The sequence below is a fragment of the Sciurus carolinensis genome, chromosome 3 (assembly GCF_902686445.1).
Source record: "Sciurus carolinensis chromosome 3, mSciCar1.2, whole genome shotgun sequence".
NCBI classification, from domain to species: domain Eukaryota; kingdom Metazoa; phylum Chordata; class Mammalia; order Rodentia; family Sciuridae; genus Sciurus; species Sciurus carolinensis.
Window position 1 is genome coordinate 140,753,159 of NC_062215.1, and position 17,700 is coordinate 140,770,858.

Below are 17,700 nucleotides of genomic sequence, written 5' to 3' on the forward strand. Positions count from 1 at the left end.
ATGCTGTTTATTTGTCCTGTCTGGTATTTCCATCTTGATTTCCAACTGTGATCTTCATCCCCAAACTGTACTATGGTTCTTCAAGCCTGTGGATCTGCCAGTGTCTACACAGGATTTTGCTTCTCTACAAGGTGATAACTGTTGCCAGTGTTTAGGGAGGAAACATTAAAAATTTAAATAGGCCAGTCTTTTCCTTTTTTCCCAATTGTTCTCTCAAATCCAGCTTCCTTTGGTCCCTTAACTATGCCTTGAGGTATTTACTTATTTTATTTTACCTAAATTTGATCAGTTATTCTCTTGGGGAGGTTGATCTGATAGAAACTTTTCCTATATTACACGGGCCTGCAACAGAATTCCCTTTTCAGTTGACTTCACTCCACTTAGTAGATTTTTTAAAAAGTTATTTATAAGTATCATTAAGAAAAAAAAAATCTTTTCCATTTTTTAAACATTCCCATAGGACCAATTTCCTATGGTATTTTCAACACAATTCAGTTTTTTTCCCCATCACACATTTTAGGTAATTATTACAAGTATTATAGTTTTATCTTTTATTCATATCTTATTAAATCTTAGTCTAAACTTTGAATTTCTTTGGTTATTATTTTTCTCTTTTCTTGGCTTTTCTACTTACAATTGCAATTCTTGTTTTCTTCTAAATAACATTTACAATTTTGTTACAGGGAAATTGAGACTCTAATGCATATTTTCAAAACCTACTTTGACAATTAAGAGGAATTCAGACTTAAGATTTATAAGCAAGTAGACTCATTCATGTTTCTACTCATTCCACAAACATTAAATGATATCTGCCATGTGCCAGACAACTTACTAGTTGTGAACTCAGTGATGGATAGAAACACAATGCTTGTCCTGGCGGAGATCAAATACATTATAATTAGGGCAATGAACATACAACTAAATCTTTATGATATAATCCATATAGCACCCGTGTTCCACACCAGAAAGAATGCAAAGGTGAAATGTTTTGTGCCTCACTCAAATTTTACCTATAATGTACTATTTTTAACACTGTAGTGTCAACCATGAATTCTTTTCAATAGTCCTAGTATTTCCCATGGATGTTTTCTTTCACTTTTTAAAAGAGTCCCTGAAGTTCTCTCTCATAACATTTTTGCAAGGATTTTGCACATCATGCAACATATACTCTCATTGTCAGCCTTCAACCCAATTTTGTTTTTATACTCACAAAATCACCTTGTGCTGTTCTCACATAATGCTAAAATGATTGAAGTGTTGGCAGTTCATTTATTATGATTTTAATGCTTTGAAAGAAAGGATTTATAAAAGGTGTTTGAATCTCTAGAATGTTAACACCTAAATCTCACTCTTTCTAATATATATACACAGTTCTACAAGGTCGACTACAGGACAACATAGCTACTCAGTGAGAAAGGAATTGAAAGTTTTCCCAAAGACAGCAAAAAAATGCAGTTAACAATTCCTGAAGGTCACTACTTCAAACAGAAACAATTATCAATTAATTCTAATACATTCATTCATTTATTTCATCAAAAAGAGCAGGGAATATTTCTTATATGTCTGTACACTCTTAGTGCCTAGTTAAGTTTTGCTTCCAAAACAGGAAATGAAGAAATATTCGTTGTTATAAAAATGACAGCAGAGGATAGGAATGGTGGCGCATGCCTGTAATCCCAGGGGCTCAGGAGGCTGAGACAGGATGATCAAAAGTTCAAAGTCAGCCTCAGTGAAAGTGAGGCACTAAACAACTCAGTGAGAACCTGTCTCTAAATCAAATACAAAATAGGTTTGGGGATGTGACTCAGTGGTTGAGTAACCCTGAGTTCAATCCCCAGTACTGTGCCACCCTCAAAAAAGTAATGACAACATAGTATGTGTGTCAAAACTACATTGGCAGGACAGATGTACAAGTAAAATATACTTATCCTCAAGGGATCCATAAAATTGAGAGAGACTTGGAAACAAACCATACATAATTTATAATCATATACTTGTAATCACATAAACGAAGTGTTCTGTAAAAACAGAGAAGAACCAACCTTAGTCTTTTTATAAGTGTCTTTAACAAATGTATGTCATGAATGACAAAGGAGGATATATTTAACCAGGGGTGAAAGAGGCTCCTAACAATGACAAAAATCAATGTGCAAACACAGAGGCCAGAACGAGCCAGTCAATTTGTAGGAAATTTCAGCAGTTACATATGGTGGTACATTGAATGGTGTCAAGTTAAATTTACATATTAATTTTACTATTTATACCTGATAGGAAATGATACAGATTACCTCAGTTAAAGGGGGGAAAACATTCTGAATATAATAGACTTCTCTTTATTTATATATTTCCATTATAAGCCTACTTCTGTGAGATAAAACTTTTATTTGTTATGTTACCTACTTTTTAAAACAAAGCCAATTTAATTCAGGAAAATAAATCCCACTTTAATATCACTACTGAGACTCAATTGTTCTGAACATCTGTAGCTTCCCAACTTTTATTTTTTAATCATCACATGCATTCAATATGATAAAAATTAAGAAAACCCTAGTCAATTAAGCTGATTTTAGTATGACAAACCAGGTAAGACTCCATTGACTTGCTTCTGCTCAGCTTTTCTAAGTATGAAAGATCAAATATCTGAACACAACTGTAAATGCAGTCACAATACTTCATTTGTGAATATTTCTTCTAAACATGAGCCCAGATAGAAGTCCATTAATCCAAAGCATTTCTTTAGTTTACTAGCTGTCATTCTTTCTGAAGTTGACCGACATCCCAAGTTTGCAATATTAGACTGAAAGGATTAATTTTAGGACAGGTTTATAATCTTTTCTTTTTTGGATCAAGGAATTCTATAGCTCTTTTCTGTGTGTACAATTATTGCATAATCAAGAAAAGGATCAGATATAGAAAGACATTGGCACTTGGAAAGTAAAATTGAGAGCTGAACTTTGGGGATATTGCAGAGCAGATGAATTAATCACCCAGAAACCTTACTCTATGTAATACAAATTAAATACTTCAAAACCCACCCAGTGCTCAAGTTCAAAAGTACTTACACCGAGTCTCCAAGAGATTCTTCACATTTTTCTTCTTATGTTCTAACTTAAAAAATAAAAGAAGCTCTTTTTACATCAAATATTGTGGAGAGGGAGTTGGAAAGGTTTCAGACCTAGTGCCCCTTTTTTAGAGCAGGTAGATATTTAAGTATCATCTTTACAAGTAATAATTTTATTTTAAAAATAACTGTATTTCATGGTAGTTGCAAATGAGCTCCATAATACTAATGCCAGTTCTAGGCAGCACAGGGTCTGGGCAGGCCTTCTTCAATAGGAGTGAACTCAGAGTAAGTAGATTGGGACCTCTGTGGGTAGATCATTCTACTAGGAGAAGGAATGGAGAAGGACCCTGCATACCCATGTTAAATTCTTCCATTTCTAATTCTTCAGTCTGAAAAGTGAATGGGGAGGGACATCAGAGTATTAATAAAATGAGATTTTTTTTCACATTACTGCAATATCAAGGTTTAAACAAATTCCCTCCTCAGTAAGAATGTTTTAAACTCATCACCCAAATTCATTTGAAATGGACAACACATTGAATATGTGCTGAACGTGGAGGGAAGAGAAAACTGGGGACAACAACATGGCTCTAAGGAACACTGGGACTTAGGATGCTAGTAGAAGCATTTGATTTTGCAAAGAGTGAGGGTCCCAAATGCTTAATACAAATTCCCTCCAAAGATAAATCTAGGCAAGATAACATTTAGAAATAAGGAGACACATAAGTCAAAATTTTAAATGAATATCAATCAAAGGCATTAAAGTTTCTTTTAAAAAACAGGAGCGATTTTAGGCAATTTCGAATTTCATAGAACTAGACTATAATGGTCAATAGCCAATGAGAGAAAATACACTGTGAAAGAATTTACTGGGACCAAAGTAAAAGAACTAATTGTTAAAGGCAGTAACAATTTGAACCATTTTATATATATCAAAGAAAGCACAATTAAATATAGAGAAAGTAAAAATATGGAAGAAGAAAAAGAGAGCAGCCATATTCTTTGAAAATATAATAGAACATAATATTGAAGGCAGGTGAAACTAAAAGTCTTGGGTTCATGAAGCAATATACAAATGTATCTATGAAGCAGATTAGTGAGCTCAGAGGTAGACTCATAAAAATATAGTCAACTGCTATTTTAAAAAGAAGAAAAGGTAATACAATGTAGCAATGACAATCTTTTCAATATGAGATTGGAACAACTGATTATCACATGCAGATGATAGATGATAGGTAGGTAGGTAGGTAGATAAAGATATGGATATGAAATATACTTTTCATAAAAACTCAAAAAGTAACTAAAATTTTTGTCAACCTAAATGCAAAATTATAAAACTACTAGGAGATAATACAAGATGAAATCTAAATGATTGTGAGTTTGACAATGATACTACACAAAAGACATTATCAATGAAAAAAGAAGTCATTAGCTCAATTTCAGTAAATTGAAATTTTCTAAGTGAAAGACTTTGTAGAATAAGAGTCAAGCTACAAGCTGGGAGAGGAAGTGCAATTTATACCTGATAAAGAAGTTATGTAAAAATATACAAAGAATGCTTAAAACTCAACAATAAGAAAATGGACATGATTTAAGAATAAATTCAAGACTGTAAAAGCAATTTAACAAGGAAGATGCATAGATAAACATATAAAAGTATGTCTAACATCACATGTCATTAGAAAAATACAAACTAAAATAATGAACCACCATTGCACATCTATTACAATGGCCAATACCCAGAATGCTGACATAATCAAAAGCCTATAAGGATATAGAGCAACAGGAACGCTCACTCATTAGTGTAAATCAAAATGGTACAGTTATTTTTGAAAACTGGCAGTTTCTTTTAAAATGAAACATACCTTTATTCTCAACAAAGTAACCATACTCCTTTGTATTTGCCTGAAGGAATTGAACTCTCCCTACATAAAACTTACATAGACACTAATAGTGGCTCTATTCAAAACTTCCCAAACTTGGAAATGACCAAGACTTCCTTCGGCAAGTGAATAATAAATAAACTGTGGTATATTCAGACAATGAAATATTTTTCAGCACTACAAAGAAAGGAAATATCAACTTGTAAAAAGATAAGTAGGATACTTAAGTAGATTTTACTAAATGAAAGAAGCTAATTGAAACAGGCAACATACTTATGATTTCAACTATATTACACTCTAGAAAAATCAAAACTACAGAAACAATACAAAGATCAGTGTTGTCAGTATCTAGGGCAAAGGAGAGGGAATACAAGCAAAACAGGATTTTCAGTATATCATCGATTCTGTAAGATACTATAATGGCAGATATATGTCATATATTTGTCAAAATTCTTAGAATGCAAATCACCAATAATAAACATAATTGTAAACTATAGTCCTTGGGTGATAATGAAGTGTCAGTGTAGGTTTACAAATTTTAAGAAATATACTTCTCTTATGCGGAATGTTGATGGAGGCGGTAACTATGCATTTATTAGGGGGAGGGACATATGGAAAATCTTTGTTACTTCCACTCGATTTTAATGTGGACCTAAAGCTATTTTAAAAATAAAGTTTATTTAAAAAGCTAAGCAAAATAACCTTGGGCATTCCTTAGGGGATCAGGATGTCTAATTTCTGAGATATTAGTTAAAAGAAAATAAAAGTGAGTATAGACATGTTTTTAGATATTAGGACAGAAATTATGAAGCTTTCCAGCAGAAAACTTTGTTTGATACATGAAGTGGTGAAAAAAAAAAAAAAAAAAAAAAAAAAAAAACAAGTGAAGAAACATTTCAAGGACCATAAAGGCTGGGGACAAGTTTCATAGATACAAAAAGGAATAGAATTACTATTGGTAACAGAGTATGCATTCTCACTGGTACTTACCAGCTTTAATGCAGTGCTTTTTCTTCCTATGTGCTATTTAGCTGCATAAATTCAAGAGAAGAGGACTTAAATGTTTGATTTACTACAAAATTGGGGACTTGCCAAATATGACCTTCAAAAGAAAAGAGAGTAAAAGTGATGAGAAAGGAACTCATCAGGAATTTAACTTTATAGAAAAAATACAGCTTAGAATGTGTAGTAAAGTGCTTAATTTCACTAGTAGTCATAGGATCAAACAGAAGTCCTACTACAGATATTTTTTTAGGTAAGTTGAATGATTTTTTTTTGTTTTTTTTATGGGTGCATTAGAATTATATTAAATGGGATTCATTATGCCATATTTCTACATGCATATAGCATAATTAACAGTCTGAGTCTCTAGTACCTTCCTTTTCTGTTCTCTTTTCGCTCTACCTGATTTTCTTGCTCTACTCTACTGATCTCCCTTCTATTATAATTACTTTAACTAGTGCATTACAATTATATGTAAGATGGATTCATTGTGGTGCTTTTGCACTTGGGTGTAGCATAATTTGGTAGATTTTGGAAAGAAAATATACTAATCATTCTATTTTCTTTTGGTCTTATAAAAAGAAAGAATTTTTTTTTTAAATGTGCTCTCTGGGTAAAAATATATTTGAATATGATCTCTCAGAAACAATTTGGTATTGTTGGCAGCAATTGACGTTATAAACCTTCTAATTTGATCAGTTTTCTTAAGGTGCTTTGAAGAAGCACCTTAGAACCAGCATAGAAGGACAAACTGTCATGAAGTTTTAGGTAGTATAGTTTTATTTTTATTCTTGTCACATGTAAAAAATGGAAATGGAATATCAGTTTTCTTAGTGCATGTAATGTAGTGAATGACAATTTTAAGTTCCTCTCTAGATTTGTGGTTACTCAAATATTTAAATTAGGTAAATTTATGAAGTTTTTTTTATTAGTGCAGTAGAGTTATGCATAATATTAGGATTCATTTTGACATAATGACACAAACATGGAATATAATTTGCTCTACTTCAGTCCCCAGTATTTCCCTTTTCCCTCTCCTCCATCCTCTTTTTAAATATTTCCTTACAGTCTTAAAGAAACAAGTTTTTGGTATTTTATTTATTCATATACTTAAGAATATAACCTGGAAAATAGATTTTTACATTTTATAGAACATGAAGATAAAACACTAAATAGCGCTGGCAATATATTCAAATATTCAAACTAAAGACAATATGTGTTTGTTAATTCTATTTGGAGAATATGAAAATAACTATGGTGTTCCAACATCATGTAGTTGAGATCTTGAAGCCTGATTTTTAAAAACTGAAATTATCAGGAATAAAAATTAAATATATGGATGATCCTAAACAAAATTCAGATAGTAACTGTTTTAATTCTTCTCTTTAATTTTTCTTCTCTTTTCTTTTCTTTCTTTCTTTGTCCTTTTATTTTTAACCTCTCTCTGTCTTCAGGTCCAGTGGTATGTGTCAAAACTCATACATTGTATTCTCAAGTTGATAGTAACTTTCTTCACTTAGTGGTGGTATTGACTTAGATATATATATATATATATGTATATATATATGTATATATGTATCTGATATATGTGTATATACATATATATGAGTTATATATTGAGATAAAAACATGAAACACTGACACTTTCCAAAAAGCATTTTAATATGTATATTTTTATATTTAAAAATGTATTTTTACTTATGAAATACATAAAACTTAGACATTTGAATATGAACCTATTAGGAAATAGATAATTTGCATTTACCCACATTTTGAAACATGCACTCCTATAGTCTGTCAAATATTTCACATTTATGTCAAACTTTATTAACTGTCAGGTAAAATAAATGTTTCCACATAAGATTTCTTACCTACATTGGTCGCCCTTTTTCAGTTTAACATATTTTGTTTTCTTCAACTTACTATTAACTCGTTTGTCATTATAGTTTTGTAAGATTTTGACATTATTATACTCACCAATTTATCTTAAGTTTATTGTACTGCTTGATATTCATTCAAGGAGCTACAATCAATCATAACTACTACCTTAAAGAAAAATTTGTCTGTATGTATTCTTTGCATTTATCAATAGGGTTTGTTTGTTCCTGATTTATTTCACTAAAATCTGAACTATAACCTGTTTGAGTTTTATAATTTGACACAGGTTACATGAAAAGGACAGAAGTCATTATTATATACAGCATTTTGTAGTTACAGTTATTTGATTTGTACAAAAATCATGGAAACAGCATTAAAAGCATTTTGAGCTACATTGCAGAAGAATACATGAAAGAAAGAACATTTTGGTTGATTTCCAAAGTGTTGTTGAAGTACTCTTACAATGTGTTTTAAATTCAGTAAGTTCTTTCATCTGTATAATACCACTTATATCCTGTAAGCCACTTCTTTTCTATTTACTTTTCAATTTCCAGTGCTTTCTTTTTTTTTTTTTTTTTAAATCTTCTTTTTGTTTTGTTTTTCAATGCTGGAGACCAAACCCAAGGTGTCACATATAAGCAAGTATTCTGGCACTAAGCTACAACCCCAGTCCTTAAATTCCAAAGTTTTATTTTAATTCCTTTCTTTCACTATTGTAATCTTCTCTTTTAACTATGGAAAGAGTATTTGATAGAATTGGGTAAACCGGGTAACTGCCTGAAGATTGCATATAAATGCCTAGAATAGTCATACATCAATAGTACATTGTTTCTTCTCTCTTCCCAGGAACCTGACAATAGCACCTCAGGTGCTTTAGGCCTCTATTCCTTCTTCATATACTACATTTTAAAATTATACATGAACTCACTCACAAACATAGACACACACTTATACACACATACAAACACACATACATGTGTGTCCACACATTTGCATACGCTGAGCTGCCAAGACACTCTTCACATTTTGCTTCCTAAATTCTAATGTTAAAATAATCTTACAAACCAAGTTTACATGTTAAATGTTAGGAGAATTTAAAAATTCCCAAGACTTTCGCTAAAACTTTATTTTTTTTTTTTAGGATTTTGATCATTTGAGCATTAAAATGAGCAAAGCAGATTAACATTTAAACATTGCCTTTATTAGTGGTAATTCTGATTTAAGGCAATAGTGTAGATTATAGACATGGTAAGTGGGATCCATAACACCAACTCCAGGATTACACAGTGAAGGTCCCGGCCTGGTGTTCTTCCAGAGAAGCAAATTCTGTGCCCTCTGAGCAGCTCACTTCTTAGGGAAAGGAAGGAAGAAGAGGCCAAATATACAAGAAAAGTTTTTCCCTTTCTTAATTTTGAGTCATACAAATGAATGAGGGGAAAGGACGGAAATGTAAACACACATGCGCACACACATGTGGGAAAGCACACACATACCACATGACAGAGAGAAAGAATAATTTTTCTTACAAAGCATGTACAAATATAAGAAAGGATAAGATTGTAAGTGTTGAATTTTATTCTTCTCTTGAGTGTTTTAAACAACACCATCATGATGTAGATTACTTACATCACTTTGGTGATAAATTCCCTCCTTCTGTCTCTAGTATGCCAGGTAATGTCTGCTGTGCTCTCTGTCACTATAAGTTTTCCATTACTAATATTACAGAGGAATGGGATCATGTAGTATGTGAATATTTTCTTCTACCATCTTTGAGAATAGTGCTTTTTAGGTTTATTGAAGCTACCCTGTCAGTATCTGTCCTTTTGCAACTTTTTATTTTTCAAATATAATTTGATTTGCATTGGGTTATATCTGGAGTTTTTTTTACTGCTATGAATAAAGCTGATATGAATATTTTGAATACAAATATTTATGTTGACACATATTTTCCATGTCAAGTTTTCAAATACCAAGGAGTAGTATTGCTGGTTTATGCTGTAAGTGTATGTTTAACTGTAAGAAATTAAACATAAAGTAACTGTACCACTGTGCATACCACTAGTGATGGACATAGATTTGACTAGTTCTTAATTTTCAAGACCTTAAAAATATCTAGTGTTCTGTATATCCCTCTAAATTGTGGTGACTAAAAGTGAGGGTGAGATCTCCAGAGTCAGATTGCCTGAGTGGACATGACTGTGCCATTTGTCATAGTAAGTTGATGCTAAGCATGTTTCCTAACCTCCATGTGCCTCTGAGTCTGTTTGGTAATCTATATGAGCATGGAGATAATAACAGTATCCAACTTATTATCTTTTAAGAATGAAATGGGTAAATTCATATAAAGCATCATTACTCCAAACATGTAGTGAGTATTTCCTTTCAATAAAGGATAACTACCTTTTTTAACATTCGTATCAGCATGATCCTCCTCATCATCATCATGACAGCCTTCCCCCGATGGTTTTTACCACTGATCCTGACACTCCTTCCCTCCAAAAGGTCCATATATCTTCCAATCATTCCGTCCTACATGCCATGTGCTGAAATTGTGTATCTACAGTACAGCATTTAGTTATTTAGAAGTAAGTCGTTTTATTTTCCAACATTTGGCAGGCTTCTGTATCTTTTGGACTTTGATTTATCATTATGCTTTCCAGGTTTCAAGATGGTTCAATGAGCACTTGTAGCACTGGAACTGGAATGATGTCAGAGAACATTGTGTTCCCATTCTTTTCTATATATTTTGCTAATAAAATTCCTATTGTCTTTATTTTTCTCTGTATATAGACAATTAAAAAACATAAAACATATGTATACACATAAAAGAAAATACATTATTTTATTGTAAGCACTTCTTGTATATACTCTTATTTGAGCGTTGCAATAACCCACTGAATCCCGTTTTGTTGATGGGACACTCTACCTCAAGGTGAGTAACTTACCTCACATTAGTAACATATTAACCCAAGATATCCTTATCTGTGTCCTTACCCATTATGCTCTTGCACATAATAAAGCTGAGAACTTTATCTTGTTCTTTCTATATATTGTATGCTGTAGGTGCTCAATAAATAGTATTTGAATGAATATATTAATAGATTAGATTAAATTTTTCATTGTTATTAAGTTTCCTACCTAGAAGACACATCTTGTCTGCCTGATTTCTTTGTTTGACAGAATTGTGTTACAGTTTCTCATTGTAATAGGGGATTTTAAAAATTTTTGTCTATAATTTTATCACACTTGATTCTGTTTTGTTACTTTGGCATGTTGTATTGTATTGAAATCATTGTAGTCTTATTAGTTGTTGGCTTATCTCTTCTTCAGTATTAAGTACACGGATATTTTCCCATATAATATTTTGTCTGACATTAAATGAGATGGGTAAGGCTTGTACCTGGAGCCAGGGTCTCCCTTGGGAATTGTCTTGTCTCAGAGGAAAGTCACTCTCTACAAAATCTGTTGGGTCTAATGACACGTTAACTAACTCAGGCCGACTCCTTACTTCCTGGTGAGTGAGCAGGATCAAGGCTCAAAGGCGGTTTCAAAGGTTCATGATGATAAACCGGACTACCGTCAGGGATTGGTTAACAACAGTTCCCGGAACGTGATCAGCTCATGCTTTCCATGTAGTCCAACGGGACTCTCGCCTGCGTGAACACCCTATGCCTTGCCGACCTTTAAGCTGATTGGTTCCCGCCTAGCCCCCACCCTACATAAAAGCTGTGTAACTTCCTCAATAAACGAGTTCCTGCTGTGACAGGTCTCCCTGACACGTCTGATTGTCCTCCGCTGGGAGGGCTGGGGAGCGGGTGGTCAGTCGGCCTTACCTATCCTGATCTGACCTTGTTGGGGAGTGTCCCCTTCCCTTGCCGCTGGTCGAGAAGGGCAAGGGGGCTTAAGACTCCGACAAAAATCATCCTGCTTTTCAAAAGTATACCATTCTTAATAACAAGTAGACATGAAATATCACTTCCATCATTTTCATAGTGGAAAAACTAGAGACACAGCTAAGGAAATTAATTATAAATGTGGGAACACCTTCAAGTTCAACTAGGTTTTCTATTGTTTCACATAAATGAACCTATATACTTGGTTTGCATATAAGAAAGTCTATTAATTTAACTTGTTAAAAATTTTCCTGTTTGTCCTTATCATTCCTTTTATTATTACTATTTTGTTTCATATATAAAATGTCCTGTTTTTCAGGGATGCATTTGTATTTAGGTATTTAAATATTCCTCAACTGAGTAAATCAAATATATTTTTCTATTAGTTTATGAAAGGACTACATATTTTACTTTTTTAAAATGGATGTGATTATTATATTCTACATCACACACAAAAAATAGAAAGAAAGAGAATTAAATCATGACTTCCTTTCTTCCAAACGTAGACTTCTAAGTTGATTCTCCTGTTTTAATGAATTTTAGTTAGCCATCTCTAATTTGGTCTCTTCGCTGTTGTAAGTATTAACTTGCCTTTTCTAAATTGGCAATCAATAAGTAATTCAAACAAGCGTTTAAGGAGCCTGTCTCCAGAATGCATCAAAGAGCCCCAAATACTTTTTCTGGTAGCATCTTTTAATCCCATGGAAATCTAGCATGGGTACTAAACAGTGCTATGTCAAATGTGTTAACTCAAAGTATCTATTGACTGCCCTGACCTAAGGTTGTCTCTGGGTTCTCCTGACAAGTATAAATGCAGCACAGTTTGTGATGTAGATATTTATTTTATTTTAGCTGTTTATATTAATCTGCCTTCCACCTTAGAGACTTACTAAAAAAGTTTTCTATCTTTTCTTTCCTCTTTGAACTAAGGCTTTCAGAACTTCATTTGCATTTCATACTCTCTGGTTAAATACATGTCCTTCGGGTTATGAAGAACTTGTAAATGACAGAATTTGACATAAATGTATAAAATTCATGAACTAGTGAAGTGTGGGTAATTCCATTTCACACTCTTCTTACAAGTACCTGTCTGTTCTGTGTTTATGTATGTATGTGCATGTAGATATAAAACTGCATGCTTGATTCCCTGTATGTACAGGCATGCACAATACACAAACTTTAAATGTCTTATGAATAAATATGGTAAAAATCTCTTACTCATATATACTTAGTGATGTTTAACTTTGGCTTTGCAATTACTCTGACTTTGTTAACTTAAATAAGTTTCTAAGAAGCAGTTGCTTTATTAGAACTGTACTTTTAAGTCAGCTTTCCTGACACTCAATTTACCTGATAACTTTTTTCTTGAAATAATTGCTTTTGGAGATTAAACCTAACATTCAATTTCTTCTGACTTACTTGACTTGCCTTGGCACAAAAGACTTGATGTAAATATACTTTGTCTTTCCTTTGATAATAATCTAAGCTGTTGGTAATATATTTCTTATTTCGAGTTGCCATGGACTCAGACAATTAATAATTGTTAACTTTAAACCCTCTGAAGATGCAAATACAATTCTTAAATATAACCCTAATTTGAAAAATAAATTAAATCTAATAAGACTGGATATTAAAGTAATTAGAGTGTTTTATCTAAAGACTTTCCAAAACTCAATAGTAAATATTTTGGGTCTGCCTGAGAGTGAAAAACATAAATTTTATATTTTAAACAGAGGCAACAGTTACAGTTCTTAAAAATAAATTTTGTAAAAATTGCTTCCTTAGTTTTTACCTTTAACAATATCACTGAAAATTAACTTATTTTTGAAGTTATTAATTATTCATAATTTAGCTGTTGCTTATAAAACCCTGTACCAAAACTGCAGTTAATGAATTTAAATAGAATGCTATAATTTTGGAAATTTTTACCTTGAATTTAGTAAAGTAAATGAGTAACAAAAACAACTGGACACCAAGAAAAGTAATAAATGTCTACTCAAAAGAAAAAAAAAATTGAAAAAGCAACATGGTGGGTGTTATGGTTTGAATGTGAGGTTTCCCCCAAACGATCACTGTATGAGACAATGCAAGAAGGTTTGGAAGAGAAATTATTGTGTTATAGCTTTAACTTACTCAGTGAATTAATCCCCTGATAGGCATTAAGTGAGTGGAAACTAGATTGGTATGGTATGGCTAGAGGAGGTGGGAAGCTGGTGTGGTTTTGGTGGATGTATTTGTATCTGGCCAGTGGAGTCTCTCTCTGTCTGCTTCCTGAACCTATGTGAGCCCTTTCCCTCCGCCACACTCTTATGCTGTGATGGTCAATCTCACCTTGAGCCCTGAGGAATGGAACCAGCCTTCTATGGACTAAGACCTCTGAAAGGATGAGCCCTCAAATAAACTTTTTCTTCTTTATAGTTGTACTGGTCAGGTCATTTCATCATAGCAGCCAAAAGGTTGACTAAAACAGTGGTCTAATGTAATAATCAATAGAAGAAATAGAGCCAGGAGTGGGTAACTAAACCTAAATAGCTGAGAAATTCTATTGTAGACATAAACTTTTAAAAAGGAAAATGTAGACAGAAGGAAAAATGTGAAAATATTGAAATGGGTGGTATATAAAAATCAATAAAATACTGATATATTTATTTTAAAAAAATTTTAACTGGCATACAAACTTAAAATTTGTATATATTAATGGTGTACCATACAATGTTCAACACATGTATGCTTCACATATGTTTAAATCAGATAAAACATTATTTGCTTCTTCAAACATTTACCAATGTTTATGGGGACACAATAAAAACACTCTTTTGGCTTTTTGAAATTTACAGTAAAATAATTACAAACTGTACAGAATATATCACTATACTGTATAACCATCCTATACAAAAGCACCCCAAAGATTCTGACTCCTAACTGTAACCTAGTCCTCACTGATCCAACTTTCCCAACCCCTCATTGTCTTCAGTCTTGGAATTCACCATTCTTCTCTCAACTTGTATGATATCAACCTTTTTAGATTCCATATATGAATGAGATCATGAATTACTTATCTGTGTGCCCCTGACTTATTTCACTTAACATAATGATCTCCAGTTTCATCCCTGTTGTAACAAATGGCAGGATTTCATTTTTTAATTATTGAATAGTATTCTTCATATATATATATATATCTTCTTTACCCATTCATCATTTGGTGAAACATTTCTTAGCTATGAGGATAATGCGGCAATGAACACAGGAGTGCAGATGTTTGTTTGACATACTTATTACATTTCCTCTAGATATACACCCAATAGCAGATTGATGGATCATATGGCAGTTCAATTTTTTTAGGGATCCTCTATACTATTTTCCATTATGGTCATATTAATGAACATTCCCACAATCACTGCATAAGAATTATTTTTTTCTCTGTATTCTTACCAGCCTTTGTTATCTTTATTATTTTTAATCATAGCCATTCTTACTGGGGTGAGGTTATATTCCATTGTGGTTTCAATTTGAAATTTTTATAGACTTAAGTTTTATAGACTTAGCTTCATTCTTATGGACAGGGATAATCAATGTTCACTGCCCTGTTTATTGAAAAGACTGTCCTTTCTCCAATGGATGTTCTCAGAACCTTTGTCAAAAATCAGTTACTTAGAGATTCTTAGAATGACTTCTAGACTCTCTATTCTATTCCACCTTGGTCTAGGAGTCTGTTTTGATGCCAACACTATACTATTTGATTACAACAGCTTTGTAGTGTGTTTTGAAGTTTGGTGCATAATTCCTCCTGCTTTGTTCTTTTTGCTCAAAATGGCTTTGGCCAAATATGTATGTGTTTCCATACAAATTTTATAATAGCTTTTCTAGTTCTGTGAAGAATGCCATTAGTATTTTATAATAGGGACTACATTGAAACTGCAAATTGTTGAGAGGAGTGTGGCCATTTAACAATACTGATTCTTATCATGAACCGAGAATTTTTTCTACTTTTTAAATGTGTGCTTTAATTTTTCATCAATGGTTTATAATTTTCATTGTAATGTTTTATAATTTTCATCTTTCCAATTTTTGGCTACATTTATTCCCAGATATTTCTTTGTAGTACTTCCAAATGGAATTACTTTCTTTATATTTCAGATAATTTGCTATTGTCATATAGAAATACTACTAATATGAGTATGTCGATTAATATGTTTCTTAGTTTTAATGCTTTTGGGGGGAAGTTTTGGGATTTTTCTATACATAAAATCATGCCAGCTATAAATAGTGACAATTTGAATTTTTGATGACTTCTTTCCCAATCTCATTGCCTTTGTTTGTTTGTTCATTTGTTTGTTTTTATTGCCTCCTTCCTCTGGCAAATCCTTCTGGCACTAAATTGAATCAAAGTGATGAAACTGGGCATCCTTGTCTGGTTCAAAATCTTAGGGAGAAGCTTTCAGCTTTTTCCAATTCAGTATAATGTTAGCTGTTGGACTTAAAATATAATAAAATGATCTTTTAAAGTTGAGATACATTCCTTAATGTAAAATTTGTTTAACATTTTTATCATGAAGTGATGTTGAATTTCATTGAATGCCTTTTCTGCATTTAGATGACCATTTTGCTTTTGTCCTACATCCTGTTGATATGCTAAGTCATGTTTATTTGCCTACATTGAATCCTCCTTGTATAGTGTCATTAATCCCACTTTACTGTGGTGAATAATGTGTTATATTTGGTTAGTTAGTGTTTTGCTGGGGATTTTTGCATCTATATTCATGAAGGATATTGATGTCCTTATGTACTTGGATATCAGTCTCAAAAATGTGTTTGGGACAACTTCCTATTTCTATTTTTCTTTCCTTGAATAACTTATAGAGAATTAGTATTAGTTATGTCTTAAATATTTGGTGGAATTCAGCAGTGAAACAATCCAATCCTGAGCTTTTCCTTGATAAGGGGTTTTTTATTGTGGATTTAATCTCACAAATTTTAATTGTTATCTTCAGGTTTTTCTATTTCTTTATGACTCAGTCTTCATGCAGTGTATATCTAGGGATTTGTCCATTTCTTCAAGATTATCCAATTTGTTGGCATATATTTTTTATAATAATCGCTAATGATCTTTTATATTTCTGTATCATTAGTTGTAATGTTTCCCTATTTATCTCTGATTTTATGTAGGTTTGTCTATTTCAACTTTTTTAAGAACTGTTGCTTTTTTTCATTCATTTGTATTATGTTTTAATAATCATTTTATTTATTTCTGATCTGATCTTTATTTCTTTATTTCATTTTTACTCATTTGGGGTTAGTTTGTTCTTGACATGATATGATGTTATAGGTTGTTTATGAGAAATCATTCTAATTTTTAAATTTTAATTGCTATAAAATTCCCTCTTAGAATTCCTTTGCTGTTTCTTAGTTTATTTTGTTCCTCTATTGCTGACAATGGAGTGGCAAAATCCCCAGCTATTATTGTATTGGAGCCTATCCTTTCCTTTATATATATTAGTATTTGCTTATATATTTCAGTGCTCCAATATTGGGTGTGTGTCTATTTAAAACTTATTTGTTCTTACTGAATTGACCACTTAATCTTTTTTTTCAATTATGTTTTAGTTGTAGATGGACACAATGCCTTTATTTTATTTATTTATTTTTACGTGGTGCTGAGGATGGAACCCAGTGCCTCACACATGGTAGGCAAGCGCTCTACCACTAAGTTACAACTCCAGCCCTGACCCCTTAATCTTTACATAAGGACCTCCATTGTCTTTTTTACTACTTTTGATTAAAAGTCTACTTTATTTGATATTAGTATGTGTACTCCTATTTCTATGCTTTTTCATTGCATTAGTATTTACTATCATATTCCATTCCTTCATTTTCAGCCTTTATGGTCCTTAGAGATCATAAACGTCTCTAAAGTGAGTTTCTTCAAAGTAAGAATTTCTTGAATTTTTATCCATTAAGTCACTCCATTTCTTTTAGTTGA